Here is a 15980-nt window from a genome sequence, read left to right as displayed (position 1 = left end):
TGATTTTCTCGACTTGAAGTACTTTTAAAATCATATACCATGCTCATCTTAAACTTTATATAACGTAGAGTAATCATGCCAAATTTCTACATAATCCGTACAGTTTTACTATAGTTATATCAGTTTTTGTGTTTTGCTTGTTTAGTGACATGAAATCATTGGGAGTCATTTTGTCCCACTTACCCCTAATATATAAAAATCTAAAATTTTGCAAAACATCTTCTTTTGTGTAGTAGAACAATTCCTGAAAATTTCAGCCTAATCGGAGAACATCGATACAAGAAGGGGTTGCGGCTCTCGCGAACTGGCTCTTAACAAAATCATAAAACTAAGCCCTTAAGATGAAATAAAACTTGAAACCAGTCGATATTTTTTTTCCCGGTTTTAGCTCTATCCCGATTTTGTCAACACTAAATGCAGCATGGGGCTGACAATATCGGGACATTACTGTAATAATGTCATCAAATACTCTTATAGTTTATGGAAAAGATATTCCAATGACACTTAAGAAACTACGATGCAGAACTTTTATCAAAATGATGTAAACTCTCAATTTGTCACCAATAAATTGAATGAACTTCAAACAATTTTTTATACATGTTTTATGGTATTTTCTATCAAATTTATGGTTTTTATACGACATTAACACGTTTAATATGGTAAACATGTTTGAGATTTTAGTGTTGATTTGCGTTATTTCGATACGCACCGTTGCTTCTTATGTAAACGAGTTCCAATTTTAGCAAATAAACTATCAAAAGTTACTGATTTGTAGTAAACATCAATTGCCGAGCATACCGAGTTATATCGGCGGCTGAGAACAAAGTACAAATGATCGAAAATATACCGAAAAATCTTAGTGAGTTCATCATGCGGAACGAATATTAGGTAAATCAAGCAGTCTGTCAAACGAAATGCTTCTGTTAAAAGTATGATTTTTTTTTATTTGAAACACATTTCCATTTCAGATCCCAATGCAGTTTGTCAAATCCATCCATAATTTTAGCACAATTTCCCGTATTTTCCAACGGTAAACTCAGTCATGCGCACTAACGTTGACAGCTCTCAAATGTCATACATCGCAATTCGTCCCCAACATTCCACCATATTTGCTTTCCCAGCATCTTCTAGGTGGAGATCTGTCAATGCAGGACCATTTTCGAGCCCGCAGCTTTCCGGCTGAGCTTTCGTGAGATTTTCTCATGAGTTCACTGAATTTCACTCCCTAAAATTTCCCGGTCTCTCTCGCTCTCGCCAACCGGAGCCTGTTCGGTTCCCGGTCGGTTTGTTTTCCTTTCAATTTCTCCCAATTTTCCGGAAAATTGTGCGTGTTTTCTTTGGCACACGGTGGGCAGGATATTGTAAACATTCCTTCGCTAGGATCTCGTGTCTCGGCAGGACATCCGACTTCGGATGAATCGCATTCTCCCGCTCAGACGGGCAGACAAATTTTCTCTTTCAGGGCGTACAGGCTCTGTTCTGGCAGATTCCGTTGCCGTGGTTCAGTTTTGCAGAGATTTTCGACCTTTCCGGATGTTTTAGGGAAGAACTCGCGGGTGTGAACCAGACATCAAATAGTGCCCTGGGATAGTTTCCTTCAAATTGGATGGCCATTGTCTGTGGTCGGTTGGATGTGTTAGTGTGTGACATTGTGTCATCCCTTGAAGGGTGGGAGTTGAAGGAGCTACAGTATCTACGTTAAGGCCGCAAAGGCCTTCTAACATATGGATTATTGTGCCAATATTATCAAAGCCAAACGCGTGTCAAAGCCAAAGATTCCCCCTCTAAATTTTGGGAGTGGAATCGGAAGTGTGTTCCTGCTGAGCAATCAAGACGAGCGGAAGCTTGACGACACCCTGCGAAAAAAGGAGTCCTTGTTCTTTCGGGTGGAGTTGGGTTCATCAAATGATTTTTTGTGTGCATGTTTGATCATCATCGATTTGTGGTTCGACAAAAAGTGAGAAAATTAGACCTCGTTCGAAAGGAAAAAGGATTTCACTCTGCTCAAGAAAGCTTCGTAGCATTCCCCTTCCAAAGGTGTCCTTCTCCGTATATTTGATTCGGTCAGGAAGAAGTGACGTGGCAAGGAAGGGTGTTTCCGAATTGTGTTTATCTAGCGGCTGGAAAGTGGATGAGTGTCGTGTGTAACTTTGCCGGAGCGGAAATTGCTTCAGAATTTGTGGGAACAAAGTTATTCCAAGAGTCATTTGGAGTCAGTCAGTGAAAGGCCGTGTATAGTGTATAATGCCTGAAGAACATCTTCGCAACAACAGCAGCAGGGGAATTCCATAATCGAAAGTTTTTTTTTCTTGCGTGATTCTACTAAGTGGACCAGTGGGATTTTGGAAAGTGCTTTTGCCACTTCTTGGATAATTCGAAGAGTTTCCATTGTCGAGTCTGTGTGTGAAAGGAAAACTTTGCTATCAAATTGGAGTTTCTGTTAAGCATCCAGTCAGCCCCGTGTCAATTGGATACAACCATCATCACCATCATCGCCAGGAGGTTTGCTGGAATTGGTGCTCGTGCGTGTGAGAGGTGGGTGAGCTTTTCTTCATTCTCTTGATGAGGAGAAATTTTTATTTATCTCACGTTTTTCGTTATTTTGCCCTCATTTCGTTGCTGTTTTCATTCCACTGGGGGCAATTTAAAGTTAGTATTGTTTCATTTACTTTTCAGTTTATGGAAAGTTAGTTTTGACAAACTTCGATATAAAACGTGAACATAGTTTCAAAAATATCATTCATTATTTAATGTAAATCAATAATGGTGAACAAAAGTGTAATATGTATATTTTTTTGCATATGATTAACTTCTTTTTTTTTCTTGCGTTATGTCTCCGTCTGGACAGAGCCTGTTTCTCAGCTTAGTATCCTTATGAGCACTTCCACAGCTATTTCTTTGCCGATTGATAATTGATTCTTGTGTATATCGTGTGGCAGGTACGAAGATACTCTATGCCCTAGGCAGTCAAGTTAATTTTCTTTAGAATAAGATCTCAACCGATGGTATTAGATCCCACGACCCTCAGCTTGGTTTTGTTGAATAGTTGCGCGTTTATCGCCATGACTTTCTGTCAAATTCAAAAATTGTTAGTTAACAAAGTAAACTGTCATTCAACAAATGTAAAAAGGCAAAGAAGTAGGAGATTAGAAAATCTCCGAAATATTTATTGAAATACACATGCAGTAAGTTTTGGGAATTTATTCAGAAGCTCCTATAAAAAAGTTCCCCAGAGATTTCTCAAGCATATGCTCCTGCAAGGAGGACAGTTTTTATGTATGTTTAGCAATAGTTTATCGGCCGATAGCGCAACGCAAATTCGATAACGAGAAACGCCTGTCGATAACTCCTAGATGACGGTGTTCAAATTTCGATTATTATTGAAGTGACATTATCGATTGTTATCGAAGTACCTCAAATTTTCTTTGATAAAGATCAATCTATGACAAATTATCCATAAGTATAGAGTTTGAACACATTCTGTCGGGGAAATTTGAAAGTACAGTCAACTCACCATAATGAAGGGACCATCGAGTTAGGGAAGCATCGAGTGAAAGAACACAAAACCAGAATCTCAATAGAAAATCAAGAATGTAGATTTTAGTACCAAAACCAGTGCAAATGTGATTCAAGGGACCGTCGAGGTAATCATGATTTAAATTTTTACTATAGTTCTCTAACTCGACATCGAGATACGGAATAAAATGTGGACCGAGGTTTTGGCCTTTCGCTTTAAATGACCATGTGGTTTATGGACGACCTCTCTGTGGATTCCTAAATGCATAAAAAACTCTCTAATACCATTGACCTCCAAACATGTATGAAGTTGATCATGATTGAAACATTTTTCTGAGGAACCCTCTAGAAATTCTTCCTTCTGAGATTTATCTAACAGTTTATCCAGAACTTTCTGCTTCCTTAAAACATGTTTCTTCTTGGTATTACGTCCTCACTGGGGCTGAGCCTGCTTATCAGCTTAGTGTTCAATGAGCATAGTTATTAACTGAGAGCTTTTTTTGTCAAAGTTGCCATTTTCGCATTTGTATGTCGTGTGGCAGGTACGATAACACCTTCAGCATGCCTTTGCTCTGTAGCCGTGGACTCTAACCACACGGCTAAGGAAGGCTAAGGGAATCACTTAAGCATCGTTTACTCGCGAGCTCAATAGATGCGAGTAAAGCAGCATTCTGATGCTCGCGAGTATTTTGTTTTCAATTTTTTTTCGGTTCAGCAGACATGTTCGCCTCTTTCCATTATTGCACTTAGCTGTATACGTCTCATTTCAAATGAAGCGTAGATCCAATTCACGAAATCGTAAGACATTTGCCAAATTTTACGGTCAATCCTGGCCTTAAGCTTATAATTACGATCTTACTCGCATCAGTTTCTTGATACTCCAATCCCCAGAGCCATTATGAAAATAAAGAAAACTCAATAACTCAATATGTTACGAATATAAATATAAGTACTGTTTTATATGCACAAGAAGTATTAATTTATATTGCATATAATTAACATTACGGCCACAACAATCGACATAGGTAGGTTTATCCCGACTTTAACTCGAAACCGACCCAACTACATTTTGATCACCGATACGACACTGACTGAATTTTAAGCCGATGTCAACCTTATATTGGTACGACATCTATTGCAATTTAACCCGACTTTGATCTAACATCTGGTAAAACTATCAAGTGGAAATCAGCTAATGTGACCTAATTGACCCACCACCCATTAGAGCACAATCGTCTAAAGTGGAGGCCAGAAATGCTGAGAAGAGGAGATAAAGATTTCTGAATCAGAAATGATTGTTAATATAGAACTGCTTCGATTCATATTAGCTCCTCATTCATATGTGTTCTAGCAATTCACGCTGAGTGTTGTAGAATGCACAGACATCACCCTTGCCCTAGGTAAACTTTTTTTCCTAGTGAACTAAAACAATACCATCATCCGGGGGCAAATTGATCACTGGGGTGAATTTGATCAAGTCGGTACCAAATAGCATTTACTTTCAAGGATTCTTAATACTTTGTTGGCATCACATTCATCAATGTTTTCTAGTTTATAGATGTCTTATGATGATATTAAACTATTTTATTTTGATTATGGTCAGTTTTATATAGAAATATTCACAGTTTTTGAAGGTGTAATCAATACTGTTGGAAATGTTGGTACTAAACAATCTGCTGGTGCTAAGCCTGCATGAACACTTTGAGTGTAAAAAATGTTGTGTAAGCTTCAGTGTGAACTGCTGAACTCATTTTTGAAATCGTATAGTATAACAAGAATAGTTTTATGCTCATAAACCCGTTTATTGTTGAATAACGTGCTTATTTCAAGGGAAATTGCATACATTTAGGCGTATTATGCAGATTAACTAAGTTTAATTTTGCAATAATATGATGATATTTACAAGTTGTAAGAATTTTGAGATCAGTTTTGGATTCAGGAGACCCAAATTTAGTAGAAAGGAAAATTTTACATTCTAAAATATGCTTTATTATATAGTGATCAATTTCGCCCCAATGTGACATTAATGATTTTACCGAAATAAATTTGACAATATTTGAATTCCAAAGGATAACATTAAAAAAAGTTGTGAAATAATGATCAATTTGCCCCCGGATTGTTGGATTGTTTAGTAGAATACCTATAAGTAAATGGAAATCCGAATTGAGTACCAAACCATTTAATTCCGCTAGAGTTTTTATGGATCATTGCACGAATTTTTAGATTATGGTGAAATTGTTCATTTGCTAGATACCTACAATTTACACACTCACTTACACTAGTAGGCGTAAGTCGGCAGAACCACACAACAAGATTATCCCGTATCCGACCGGGTTAAGAAAAAAAATTCTAAAAATTCTCGTGAAGCTATTTTCTATCCGATTTGCAAACTTCTTTCACTATATGAAATTTAAACTCTTATATTTTCCTATGCTGGGAAAAGTGGTCCAAATTTTGCCTGTGGCCGGAGTTATTCCGGTGTCCTCCTGGGTCAAGTCGGGTAAAAAAATGATCAACTTCCTTTCCTGAACAGTTTTATAATAAATTAACTAACTCACTACGCGTGGTAAAGATGGACAAATTATGGGTGAAATTATGAAAAAAATCCACGTGCTCGGCTGGGATTTGAACCCAGTAATCTTGTATGCTAGCGAGCGCTTTACCAACTAAGCTACCGAGCCTCGTCTAGCATACAAAACCATGCGGATTGGATTACCGAACAGCTCAATATAAGCGTCTTATATAATATATAAGCGTCTTATATTATTCTTATGGAGAACTAAAGACACGACGAGGTTTTTCATGGTATTCGCATAGTAAAGCGTGACATAGTTTGTACATACATAAACCCCAAAAGTTCTGAATCGTGAGAAGAAGGTCTCTAAATTATGCATTTCAACCAAAATAGTCTGCAAAGTGTCTTCTTTCCTTATTTTGCTAGCATTTAATTCTGATGCAAAATTGTAACCATGAAACTTTCAGAGACTATAACGGGCTCAACAAAGTTTTTCAGAATTTCATCTCGTCTCGTCTGTTTTAACTGACACTTTTTTATAGGAATTTCTCTAGCGTTTCGTTAAAGTAATACTTCTGCAGTTTTATTTTATTTACAGTATTTAAGTTTTCACACCAGTTTAAAATGCCATAATTCTCCAATAATTCCTTCGATCATTCCAAATTTTTATAGAGATTCTGTCCAATGTTTTCCGATAAATTTATTTTTAAAATTCTACGGAATACAAGCCCGAGTTTCGATTGATTTTTTTTACGATTATCGGAGCAAATTTTTTAGGAAATCTTCTACAACTTCCTCAAGAGTCCAGGAATTATTTCGGAGATCCTTGTTCATTAAGGGTGATTTCAAAACATACCCATGTTTTATCAGAGATACTCTAGGATTTTCTTTAGAAATACCTCACGGATTTAGAGAAATCTCCAAAGCAATAGCTGAAGGTATCTGTAGAAAAATTCCTAGTTGATATTTTGTATAAATCCTGAAAGAAAATTTAAATGATATCACTGGAAACTTATGGAGGAGTTATTTATTGAAGAATACGTTTTGATCGAGAGGCTTGAAGGATGTTCCAGGGAAATCGATGGATGAATCACTGGATAAAATCCTAAAGGAATTAGGACTTTCTTGAAAAATTTCTCAGAGAACGTTTGGAGGAATTCAGATGATTTTTGGAATTATCTTTGGAGAAAATCTTTTCCGTTATTCCTTTTGGAAAAAATCTAGATTGAAATCATTAGGTATCCTGAATATTTTTTTTAAAGAAATCCCCTAGGGTAATTCGTGGAGAAATTCCTTTAGAAATAATCACTGAATTCTCCTTTAGTATTTCTGAGCTTTTGGAAAAATATCTGAAGAAATTCTGGGAGAAAATCAAGAAAAAAACAAAACAGGAATATCTATCGTAATGTCACGAAGAATTTAAAGAAATATAGCAGTAAAAACAATCCAGTCTTATAAGAATTATGTCAGCAGAAAGGGCGGAAAATCACCTAAAAATATCGTTAGAATGCTTGGAAACAGTAGAATTTCCTCAACCCAACTCAAAACCGTAAAAATGCCACTTACACCCCTTTGCGTTATATTTCCTCAAATAAATATAGTAGCTTTTAATTTACAGTCTAGGATTCCAAACGGATACATTTTTTCTTAGCTTCACTGTGCACAAAATATTTGCCAACATTTTTCCTATCCATGGTTTCGAACATGGACGCGCCTCTGGCGTGGTATGTAGGGATTTGAATTCTTAACTTGTAACCAACTCAGTAATTGGTTACAGCTTAGTTGGTAAAGCGCTCGTCTAGCATACAAGAGTCCTGGGTTCAAATCCCAGCCGAGCACGTGGATTTTTTTCATAATTTCACCCATAATTTGTCCATCTTTACCACGCGTAATGAGTTAATTAATTTAATAACCATGCGGATTGGATTACCACAGCTCAATATAAGTGTCAATTTATAGTTTTATAATACTAGACTGTCATTTAACTACTCAAGTTTTGTAGGAACAGTCAATCGTGCAACATGAAAGATATTCAAGTGATTTAATGAGTCACTTTCATGGAAGTTTACTTGAAAATCTGAAATATGTCTTCCGAAGATCCGGAACATCCGTAAAAGTGGTCAAATCGTTAAAAATGACTTGAAAAGCCGTGGTTTTTTTCAATCTCACTAGTTTTCAACATACATGGACATTAAAAATGCTTTGAGTGCATAAAACCCTGTATGGCCATTGGGGAGCTCACCGGAAGATCCAGAACATCCGTAAAAGTGTTCAAATCGTTAAAATGATTTATAAAGCCGCATATTTTTTCAATCTCACTAGTTTTCAACATACATGGACATAACCAATGCTTTTATTTATTTATTTATGCACCATCTTCGGCTACGCTGTACAGACTGATTTCTTAATGACTACTTAATCTTAACCTCTTATTCTAACACTGAATACATTTTTGGACATATTAAAATCAAACTCGTCACAAACATCATTGAACGAACGCAAACACATATGAAAACAGTTGCTGTATCCAAAATTAGATCTATGGAAAGGAATTACGAATAACACTGTATTACGAAGACGTCTGGAAGCAACATTCCATTATATTAAAATTCCATAATTAAAATTCAAGTTATATCTGATATTCTGTGAAAATTTCATTCAAATCGGTCCATAAATAACTGAGATCTAGCTTACCATTGTTGGTCATTTTGTATGGAAAATCGAAAAAGTTGTAAATGTTTTGTCCAATACTGTATACATCAATGGTCAATTTATTTTTTAAGCAGTATGGTCAAAATTTTTGCTCACAAAACTAGATACTTGCCTGTATCTTATACCATTCGGGGTAATGGCTTATTCGGGGTAGTGGCGTTCGGGGTAATGACCCATTCGGGGCGTTCGGGGTAACGGGATAGAGCCGTTTAATATGCATAGTAGAGAAGAATGTTGTACTGAAATATTTTGTTTTATTCCTGCGCGGAATCGCCACTGCCACCAGTATTAAGATCTTTTAGGACGTTACCTGTATCCTTAGTATAGTGCATGCCGATTGACTCAAATGATGCTATCGAGGAGCAAAAGAGTATCGATATTGATAGGTAATTGTTTTGTTTGTTCAGAAACATCTAACGGAATCAATTTTGTTGAAAATGTCTCGCTGCACAGACCCTTCACAGAGAATAAATCACAACTGATTAATTTTCTGAAAATAAGAAAACATAAACACAGATATTTGAACATACATCTGAATTATTCTTTATCCGAGTGGTTAGAGTCCGCGGCTACCTAGCAAAGCCATGTAAAAATGAAAAAAACATCTTAAAACGCCAGACTTAACATTAGCAACTAGAGCATAGGTTTCCAAACTTTCCGGAAGTAAGACCCACCTGGCCATCAAGTTCGTTTTCTTGGGAAATTGTATGCAAGTTTTTTTAAAATAGGTGTTTGAAATTTGTTTGAAATTATTCGAGGACTTATCGTTTTGGATATCTTTGAATTTTCAACTGAAATGTTATGAACAGGTTGTAATTTCCTCATTTATTTGGTCGGTGTTCAGACAGACCGGACAATGTCGATGCTATATTGGTTTGTGAAAATATACTAGCGACTCTATAAATTATGATTTTTCCTATGCTATTTTAGCACAGATGTTTTAGCAAATAGACAAATACTGACAAACTCGTCAATGGTGAAAAGTTTCGTCAATAAAGATAAATAATAAAAAATAATAAATGTATGACTTGCAATAGGGTTTGTTTACATTCTTCAGAACTCATTTTTTTTTTTCGTGACTCTCCATAGGCACCGTCCACAAATTACGTAACACTTTAGGGGGAGGGGATATGCTCAAGCGTAATGGCTCATACGGTCAAAAAATGGACAATTCTAGCGTTACGTAATAAATGGAAGCAGCCTTATATTAACTCACGAATCCCCAAAGGGTCGCGACCTACGATTTGGGAAACAATACCTTAGAACATTTCAAACAAGCTTTATTCAGTCTGTATTCTCACATATACTTGTATGATCCTAACACCCAAGTAGCAAAGTTAATTTTATGCTATTCTTGAAGTGTTCTCTAACACCAGTTCTATTAAACCTGGAATAAAACCAGTTTTTTTTTTTTTTTTTTTTTTTTTTTTAAGTATTATTCCAAACATTACATTCATTTCTTATATCTAGGTGTTCTGTGTTATTTTACAACACTATCATCCTAATTTGATAAAACAAATTTAAGATTTAATTAACATTTTGTTAACAACATATTACATTTCATTTGCCGTAGCAGTTCAGTTTTTTTACAGGTGAGTTGATTTCACCTGCTTATAAGAGAAAAAAAAACGTTTTTAATATACTTAACCTAACTTAACCTCTAACTTAACCTAAACATATAACGCATTAATCGCAATAGAACGCAATAGAAGATTGTAACGATTTTTGCCTGAAATTATTAATGATTGTATTTGACATTTGTTCCAATGTTTCAACATTGGATATTCTATGTAACTCATTGGTACTATACCAGGGAGGAAGCCTCAGAATCATTTTCAAAATTTTATTTTGAATTCTCTGCAGAGCTTTCTTCCTGGTATTACAACAGCTAGTCCATATTGGTACAGCATACAACATGGCTGGCCTCAAAATTTGTTTGAATATCAAAAGCTTGTTCTTAAGACAAAGTTTTGATTTTCTATTAATAAGGGGATAGAGACATTTTACATATTTATTACATTTGGCTTGAATGCCCTCAATGTGATTTTTGAAAGTTAAATTCTTATCTAGCATGAGCCCTAGATACTTAACTTCATCTGACCAATTTATTGGAACCCCTCTCATCGTGACAACATGTCTACTTGAAGGTTTCAAATAAAGAGCTTTTGGTATATGTGGGAATATTATTAGTTGAGTTTTGGAAGCATTAGGAGAAATCTTCCATTTTTGCAAGTATGAAGAAAAAATATCCAAACTTTTTTGCAATCGACTACAGATGACACGCAGGCTTCGTCCTTTGGCGGAGAGGCCTGTGTCATCCGCAAACAAAGATTTTTGACATCCCTGAGGTAGCTCAGGTAAGTCAGATGTGAAAATATTGTATAATATTGGTCCCAAAATGCTGCCTTGAGGAACACCAGCTCTTACAGGAAGTCTTTCAGATCTGGAGTTCTGATAATTAACCTGAAGTGTACGATTTGACAGATAACTTTGAATTATTCTAACAATGTATGTTGGAAAATTAAAGTTTTTTAATTTTACAATCAAACCTTCATGCCAAACACTGTCGAATGCTTTTTCTATGTCTAGAAGAGCAAGACCAGTAGAATAGCCTTCAGATTTGTTGGAACGGATCAAATTTGTTACACGTAAAAGTTGATGAGTGGTCGAATGTCCATAGCGGAATCCGAACTGTTCATTGGCAAAAATTGAATTTTCGTTGATGTGGGCCATCATTCTGTTCAAAATAACCTTTTCAAAAAGTTTACTGATGGAGGAAAGCAAACTGATTGGACGATAGCTAGAAGCTTCTGCAGGATTTTTGTCTGGTTTTAAAATTGGAACAACCTTGGCATTTTTCCATTTGTCAGGAAAATATGCTAATTGAAAACATTTGTTAAAAATATCAACTAAAAATGATAAGCTACTTTCTGGAAGTTTCTTGATGAGGATGTAGAAAATTCCATCATCGCCAGGAGCTTTCATGTTTTTGAATTTTTTAATAATAGTTCTCACTTCTTCCAAATCAGTCTCCCAGGCATTTTCGAAAACGCTCTCTTGATTGAGAATATTTTCGAACTCCTGAGTAACTTCATTTTCAATTGGACTAGTAAGTCCTAAATTAAAATTGTGCGCACTTTCAAACTGCATAGCAAGTTTTTGAGCTTTTTCGCAATTAGTTAGTAATAATTTGTTTTCCTCTTTCAATGCCGGTATTGGCTTCTGAGGTTTTTTCAAGATTTTAGATAATTTCCAAAAGGGCTTAGAGCCAGGGTCCAATTGAGAAATTTTATTTTCAAAATTTTTGTTTCTTAATTGAGCAAAACGTTTCTTGATTTCTTTCTGCAAATCCTGCCATATAATTTTCATAGCAGGATCGCGAGTGCGTTGAAATTGCCTTCTCCTCGCGTTTTTAAGACGGATCAAGAGTTTAAGATCATCGTCTATAATCACGGATTCAAATTCTACCTCACATTTTGGAATTGCAATGCTCCGGGCTTCAACAATGGAATTTGTTAAAGTTTCAAGAGCATTGTCAATATCAAGTTTAGTTTCTAAAGAAATGTTAACATCAAGATTGGAGTCAACATACGTTTTATATATATTCCAGTCGGCTCGTAAATAATTGAAAGTGGAGCTGATAGGATTGAGAATCGCTTCTTGGGATATTTGAAATGTAACAGGGACATGATCAGAATCAAAATCAGCATGAGTAATCAGTTGGCTACAAAGATGACTAGAGTCGGTTAAGACCAAATCAATCGTAGATGGATTTCTAGAAGAGGAAAAACAGGTTGGGCTATCAGGGTATTGAATTGAGAAATATCCTGAAGAGCACTCATCAAATAAAATTCTGCCGTTGGAATTACTTTGAGAATTATTCCATGACCGATGTTTGGCATTAAAGTCACCAATGACAAAATTTTTTGACTTATTGCGAGTCAATTTACGCAAGTCAGTTTGGAGCAAATTAACTTGCTAACCAGAGCATTGAAAAGGCAAATAGGCAGCTATGAAAGTATATTTACCAAACTGTGTTTCAACAGAAACACCTAAAGTTTCAAAAACTTTAGTTTCAAATGATGAAAACAGTTGATGTTTTATACGCCTATGAATGATGATTGCAACTCCCCCACATGCCCCATCAAGTCGATCATTACGATAAACAAAAAAGTTAGGATCTCTTTTGAGTTTAGATCCAGGTTTTAAATACGTTTCGGTAATAACTGCTATATGCACGTTATTAACCGTAAGAAAATTAAACAGCTCGTCCTCTTCACCATTCAGAGAACGAGCATTCCAATTTAAAATATTTAAATTATTATTTGGATCCATTAGAAAAACGTAATCCAATAACAATTTGATTTGTAAATTTTACACCTACTTGGACTGCTTCAGTCATAGTGGTGGTTTTGAACATTGCATCAATCATTAGATTCAATTGTTCAGTTAGAAAATTAAAAACAGAAGCAGACATGTCATGTGATTTCCCATTAGAATTTCCGGTAGACGAAGAAGCGGAATTACCTGTGGCGGTGGGGTTTTTTTCATTTGATTTGAAACAAGTAGAATGGGTACCCATGGATCGAACAGGGGAGGAGTTCGAATTTCCTGCTACGATATCGGCAAAGGATTTACCGTGGGTAGATACATTCGAAATTGAAAGATTCGAACGGCTACCCGACGGATTAAAATTAGTTTGTGAATGAGCATGATTATGATCTTCCTGATGGGTATGATTCATGATCAAGCGATCGTTAACTGAAAAATGAGCATTGTTCGATACTCTACCAGGCAAATTCCGGAAACGACCGTTATCGTAACGGATATTATCTTTCATCTGCCTGGCACGAGCCATCTTTTTGCGTGAAGGACAATTCCAAAAATTGGACTTATGGTTAGCCCCGCAATTACAACATATGAATTTGGTGGTATCTTCCTTCACTGGACAGACGTCTTTGGCGTGAGAAAAACCTCCGCAAATCATGCATTTAGCATCCATGCGACAATTTTTTGTACCATGACCCCACTTTTGGCACCGACGGCACTGAGTGGGGTTCTGGTAATTTCCTCCAGGTTTCTGGAAATGTTCCCATGTCACACGGACATCAAACAAAAGTTTTGCTTTTTCTAAAGCTTTGATATTATTTAGTTCTTTTTTGTTAAAGTGAACTAAATAAAATTCTTGAGAAAGCCCTTTCCGAACAATGCCAGATTGGGTTCTCTTTTTCATAATGATTACTTGGACTGGGAAAAATCCAAGTATATCATTTATTCCATTTTTGATCTCTTCAAGTGATTTATAGTCACTTGAGAGACCTTTCAAGACAACTTTGAACAAACGTTCAGTTTTGTCGTCATAAGTAAAAAATTTGTGCTTCTTCTCTTCAAGATGTTTGAGAAGAAGCTCACGATCTTTAAGAGTTTCCGGCAAAACGCGACAGTCGCCTTTCTTTGCGATTTGGAAGGAAACCTTGATTCCCCTAATGGAGTTCAAGATCTCCTGCCTAAATCCCCCAAATTCGGAACAACTGACCACGATAGGCGGCACTCTTTGCTTCCTCACTTGAATCAAAGAGCCTGGGCTAGAGGCTGCTTCGATTTGGTGTTCGGAAAATTTGTCTAGAGCATCGAACTGATTGCTCATTTCGATACAATTATTCATTTCACCCTTGGAAGAAAGTTCGCATTCCGGGGAAGCGTCCTTTCTTCCATTCTTGCCACGTGTAGTGACAGTTTTAAAACCCACTTTTTTGGAAGGAAGTAGTGAATTCAGTAATTCACCCTTCCTTTTGTTTGTTGTTGATACCATGTTTAATTAATAAACGAAAGAAGACGTGACCTTCGAAAGGTTTTTGCCCAAGACGGTGTCCAAGAAGGATTACCACCGCTAGCTTTCGCCAACGGGTCCAACGAAAAATCGAAGGCACGGGTCCAAACAAGGATCGTAAAGGGATCAATAGTAGAAAAAATAGTACTGAAAAGTACTGTTTTAGTAGCACTGAAAAGTACTGTTTTATTGCTTTAGGTAGTTTTTAAGAAAACTTCCAAGAGCAGAGAGAATTCGTGTACGCACAGCACGAAGGTACGATGCGCACTGGAATAAAACCAGTAATTCTTCAAACACACGCTAACCCAATCATAAACATCTTGAAGTGTTTTCTAACACCAGTTCTATTAAACCAGAAATAAAACTAGTAATTCTTCAATCACACGCTAACCCAATTATAAACCTCTTATAACACTAAAGAGGCCCATACTGGAGACGGTTTTGGAGAGCAGATTTAAACTTTATCTTAAGGTTTGTAATCATGCACTTATGACATTCCTTGATATTTACTTTAATAAACCATCAACGTGTTCTCAAGACAAGTTGAACTCACAATATGTTTATCATGTTGGTTTGGTTAACGAATTCATAATTATTGTCTTATAATATTGCATATTATAAATTCATCAATTTGGAGCCCAAAAGTGTTCAACATGGCAGCAAACATGGATTCTCTCATCATGGCTTCCATCCCAAAACACTGATTATTACAATCATGGCCGATGTTTTACTCAACTGCATCATAAAACCATAACAAATTTTGCTGATCTCGGGTAGGTGTAATGGGGGGATTCTTATGCTCAAGGCAATCTTGATGAAGACAGTCTGAACTTCTTGAAGAACATGATAAAATTTGCTCGTTTCATGCAATAGAATAAAATTTTGACGTTTGTTTGTTTACATTTTCATTTAACATTTTAATGCATGATATATATTGCTTTAATTGCAATCGATCATCTCCTCACATCTAGCGGTCATCATTCACCCCTACACTGGTTTATCATGGCCTAGAGGAGGAAGACCACTAGAACTGATAACAGGAGTTATCAGAAGGTTGTGCACCTCAAGTTCAGCAATTGATGGGAGAGAAATGTTCTCGGTTAAGAATTCTTCCTCTTGTTCAAGAGCGTGTTTTTTTTGGGGATAAGTACGAGAGTTGTGAAGGGCACTTGATCTTATTGTAAAAAAAAGTTTTATGCAGTGTATCCGAAATATTCTCGAAGAAGATTTTAAACCAAAAACGGTCCAACATCAATTCTACTGGATAAAAGTTACTTAAAATCTTAGAGCAGATTCCTCTAGGATTTTTAGTAACTTTCATCCAGTAGAAATTATTTTGGACCGAAATCTATTATAAAACATACACAAATCCAGTTAGAATCTTAATTGTTAATTGGGCAGTCATTA

At 36.1% G+C, this 15980-nt stretch overlaps 1 protein-coding gene across 2 annotated transcripts in view; it reads left to right on the top strand.

Moving 5' to 3' along the window:
* Window positions 1–1436: 1436 nt before the first annotated feature.
* The window catches only part of LOC5564174, a 550217-nt gene continuing 535673 nt past the window's right edge, over window positions 1437–15980 (top strand). For both annotated transcript variants that reach the window (XM_021844877.1, XM_021844876.1), the window contains exon 1: window positions 1437–2535. The gene's annotated coding sequence lies outside the window, so the exon portion shown is untranslated. The remainder of the gene's footprint in view (window positions 2536–15980) is intronic.

The sequence above is a fragment of the Aedes aegypti genome, chromosome 2 (genome assembly GCF_002204515.2).
Source record: "Aedes aegypti strain LVP_AGWG chromosome 2, AaegL5.0 Primary Assembly, whole genome shotgun sequence".
Lineage (NCBI taxonomy): Eukaryota > Metazoa > Arthropoda > Insecta > Diptera > Culicidae > Aedes > Aedes aegypti.
Note: the sequence above shows the minus strand (reverse complement) of the source record. Positions and strands in the feature narration are given on the sequence as shown.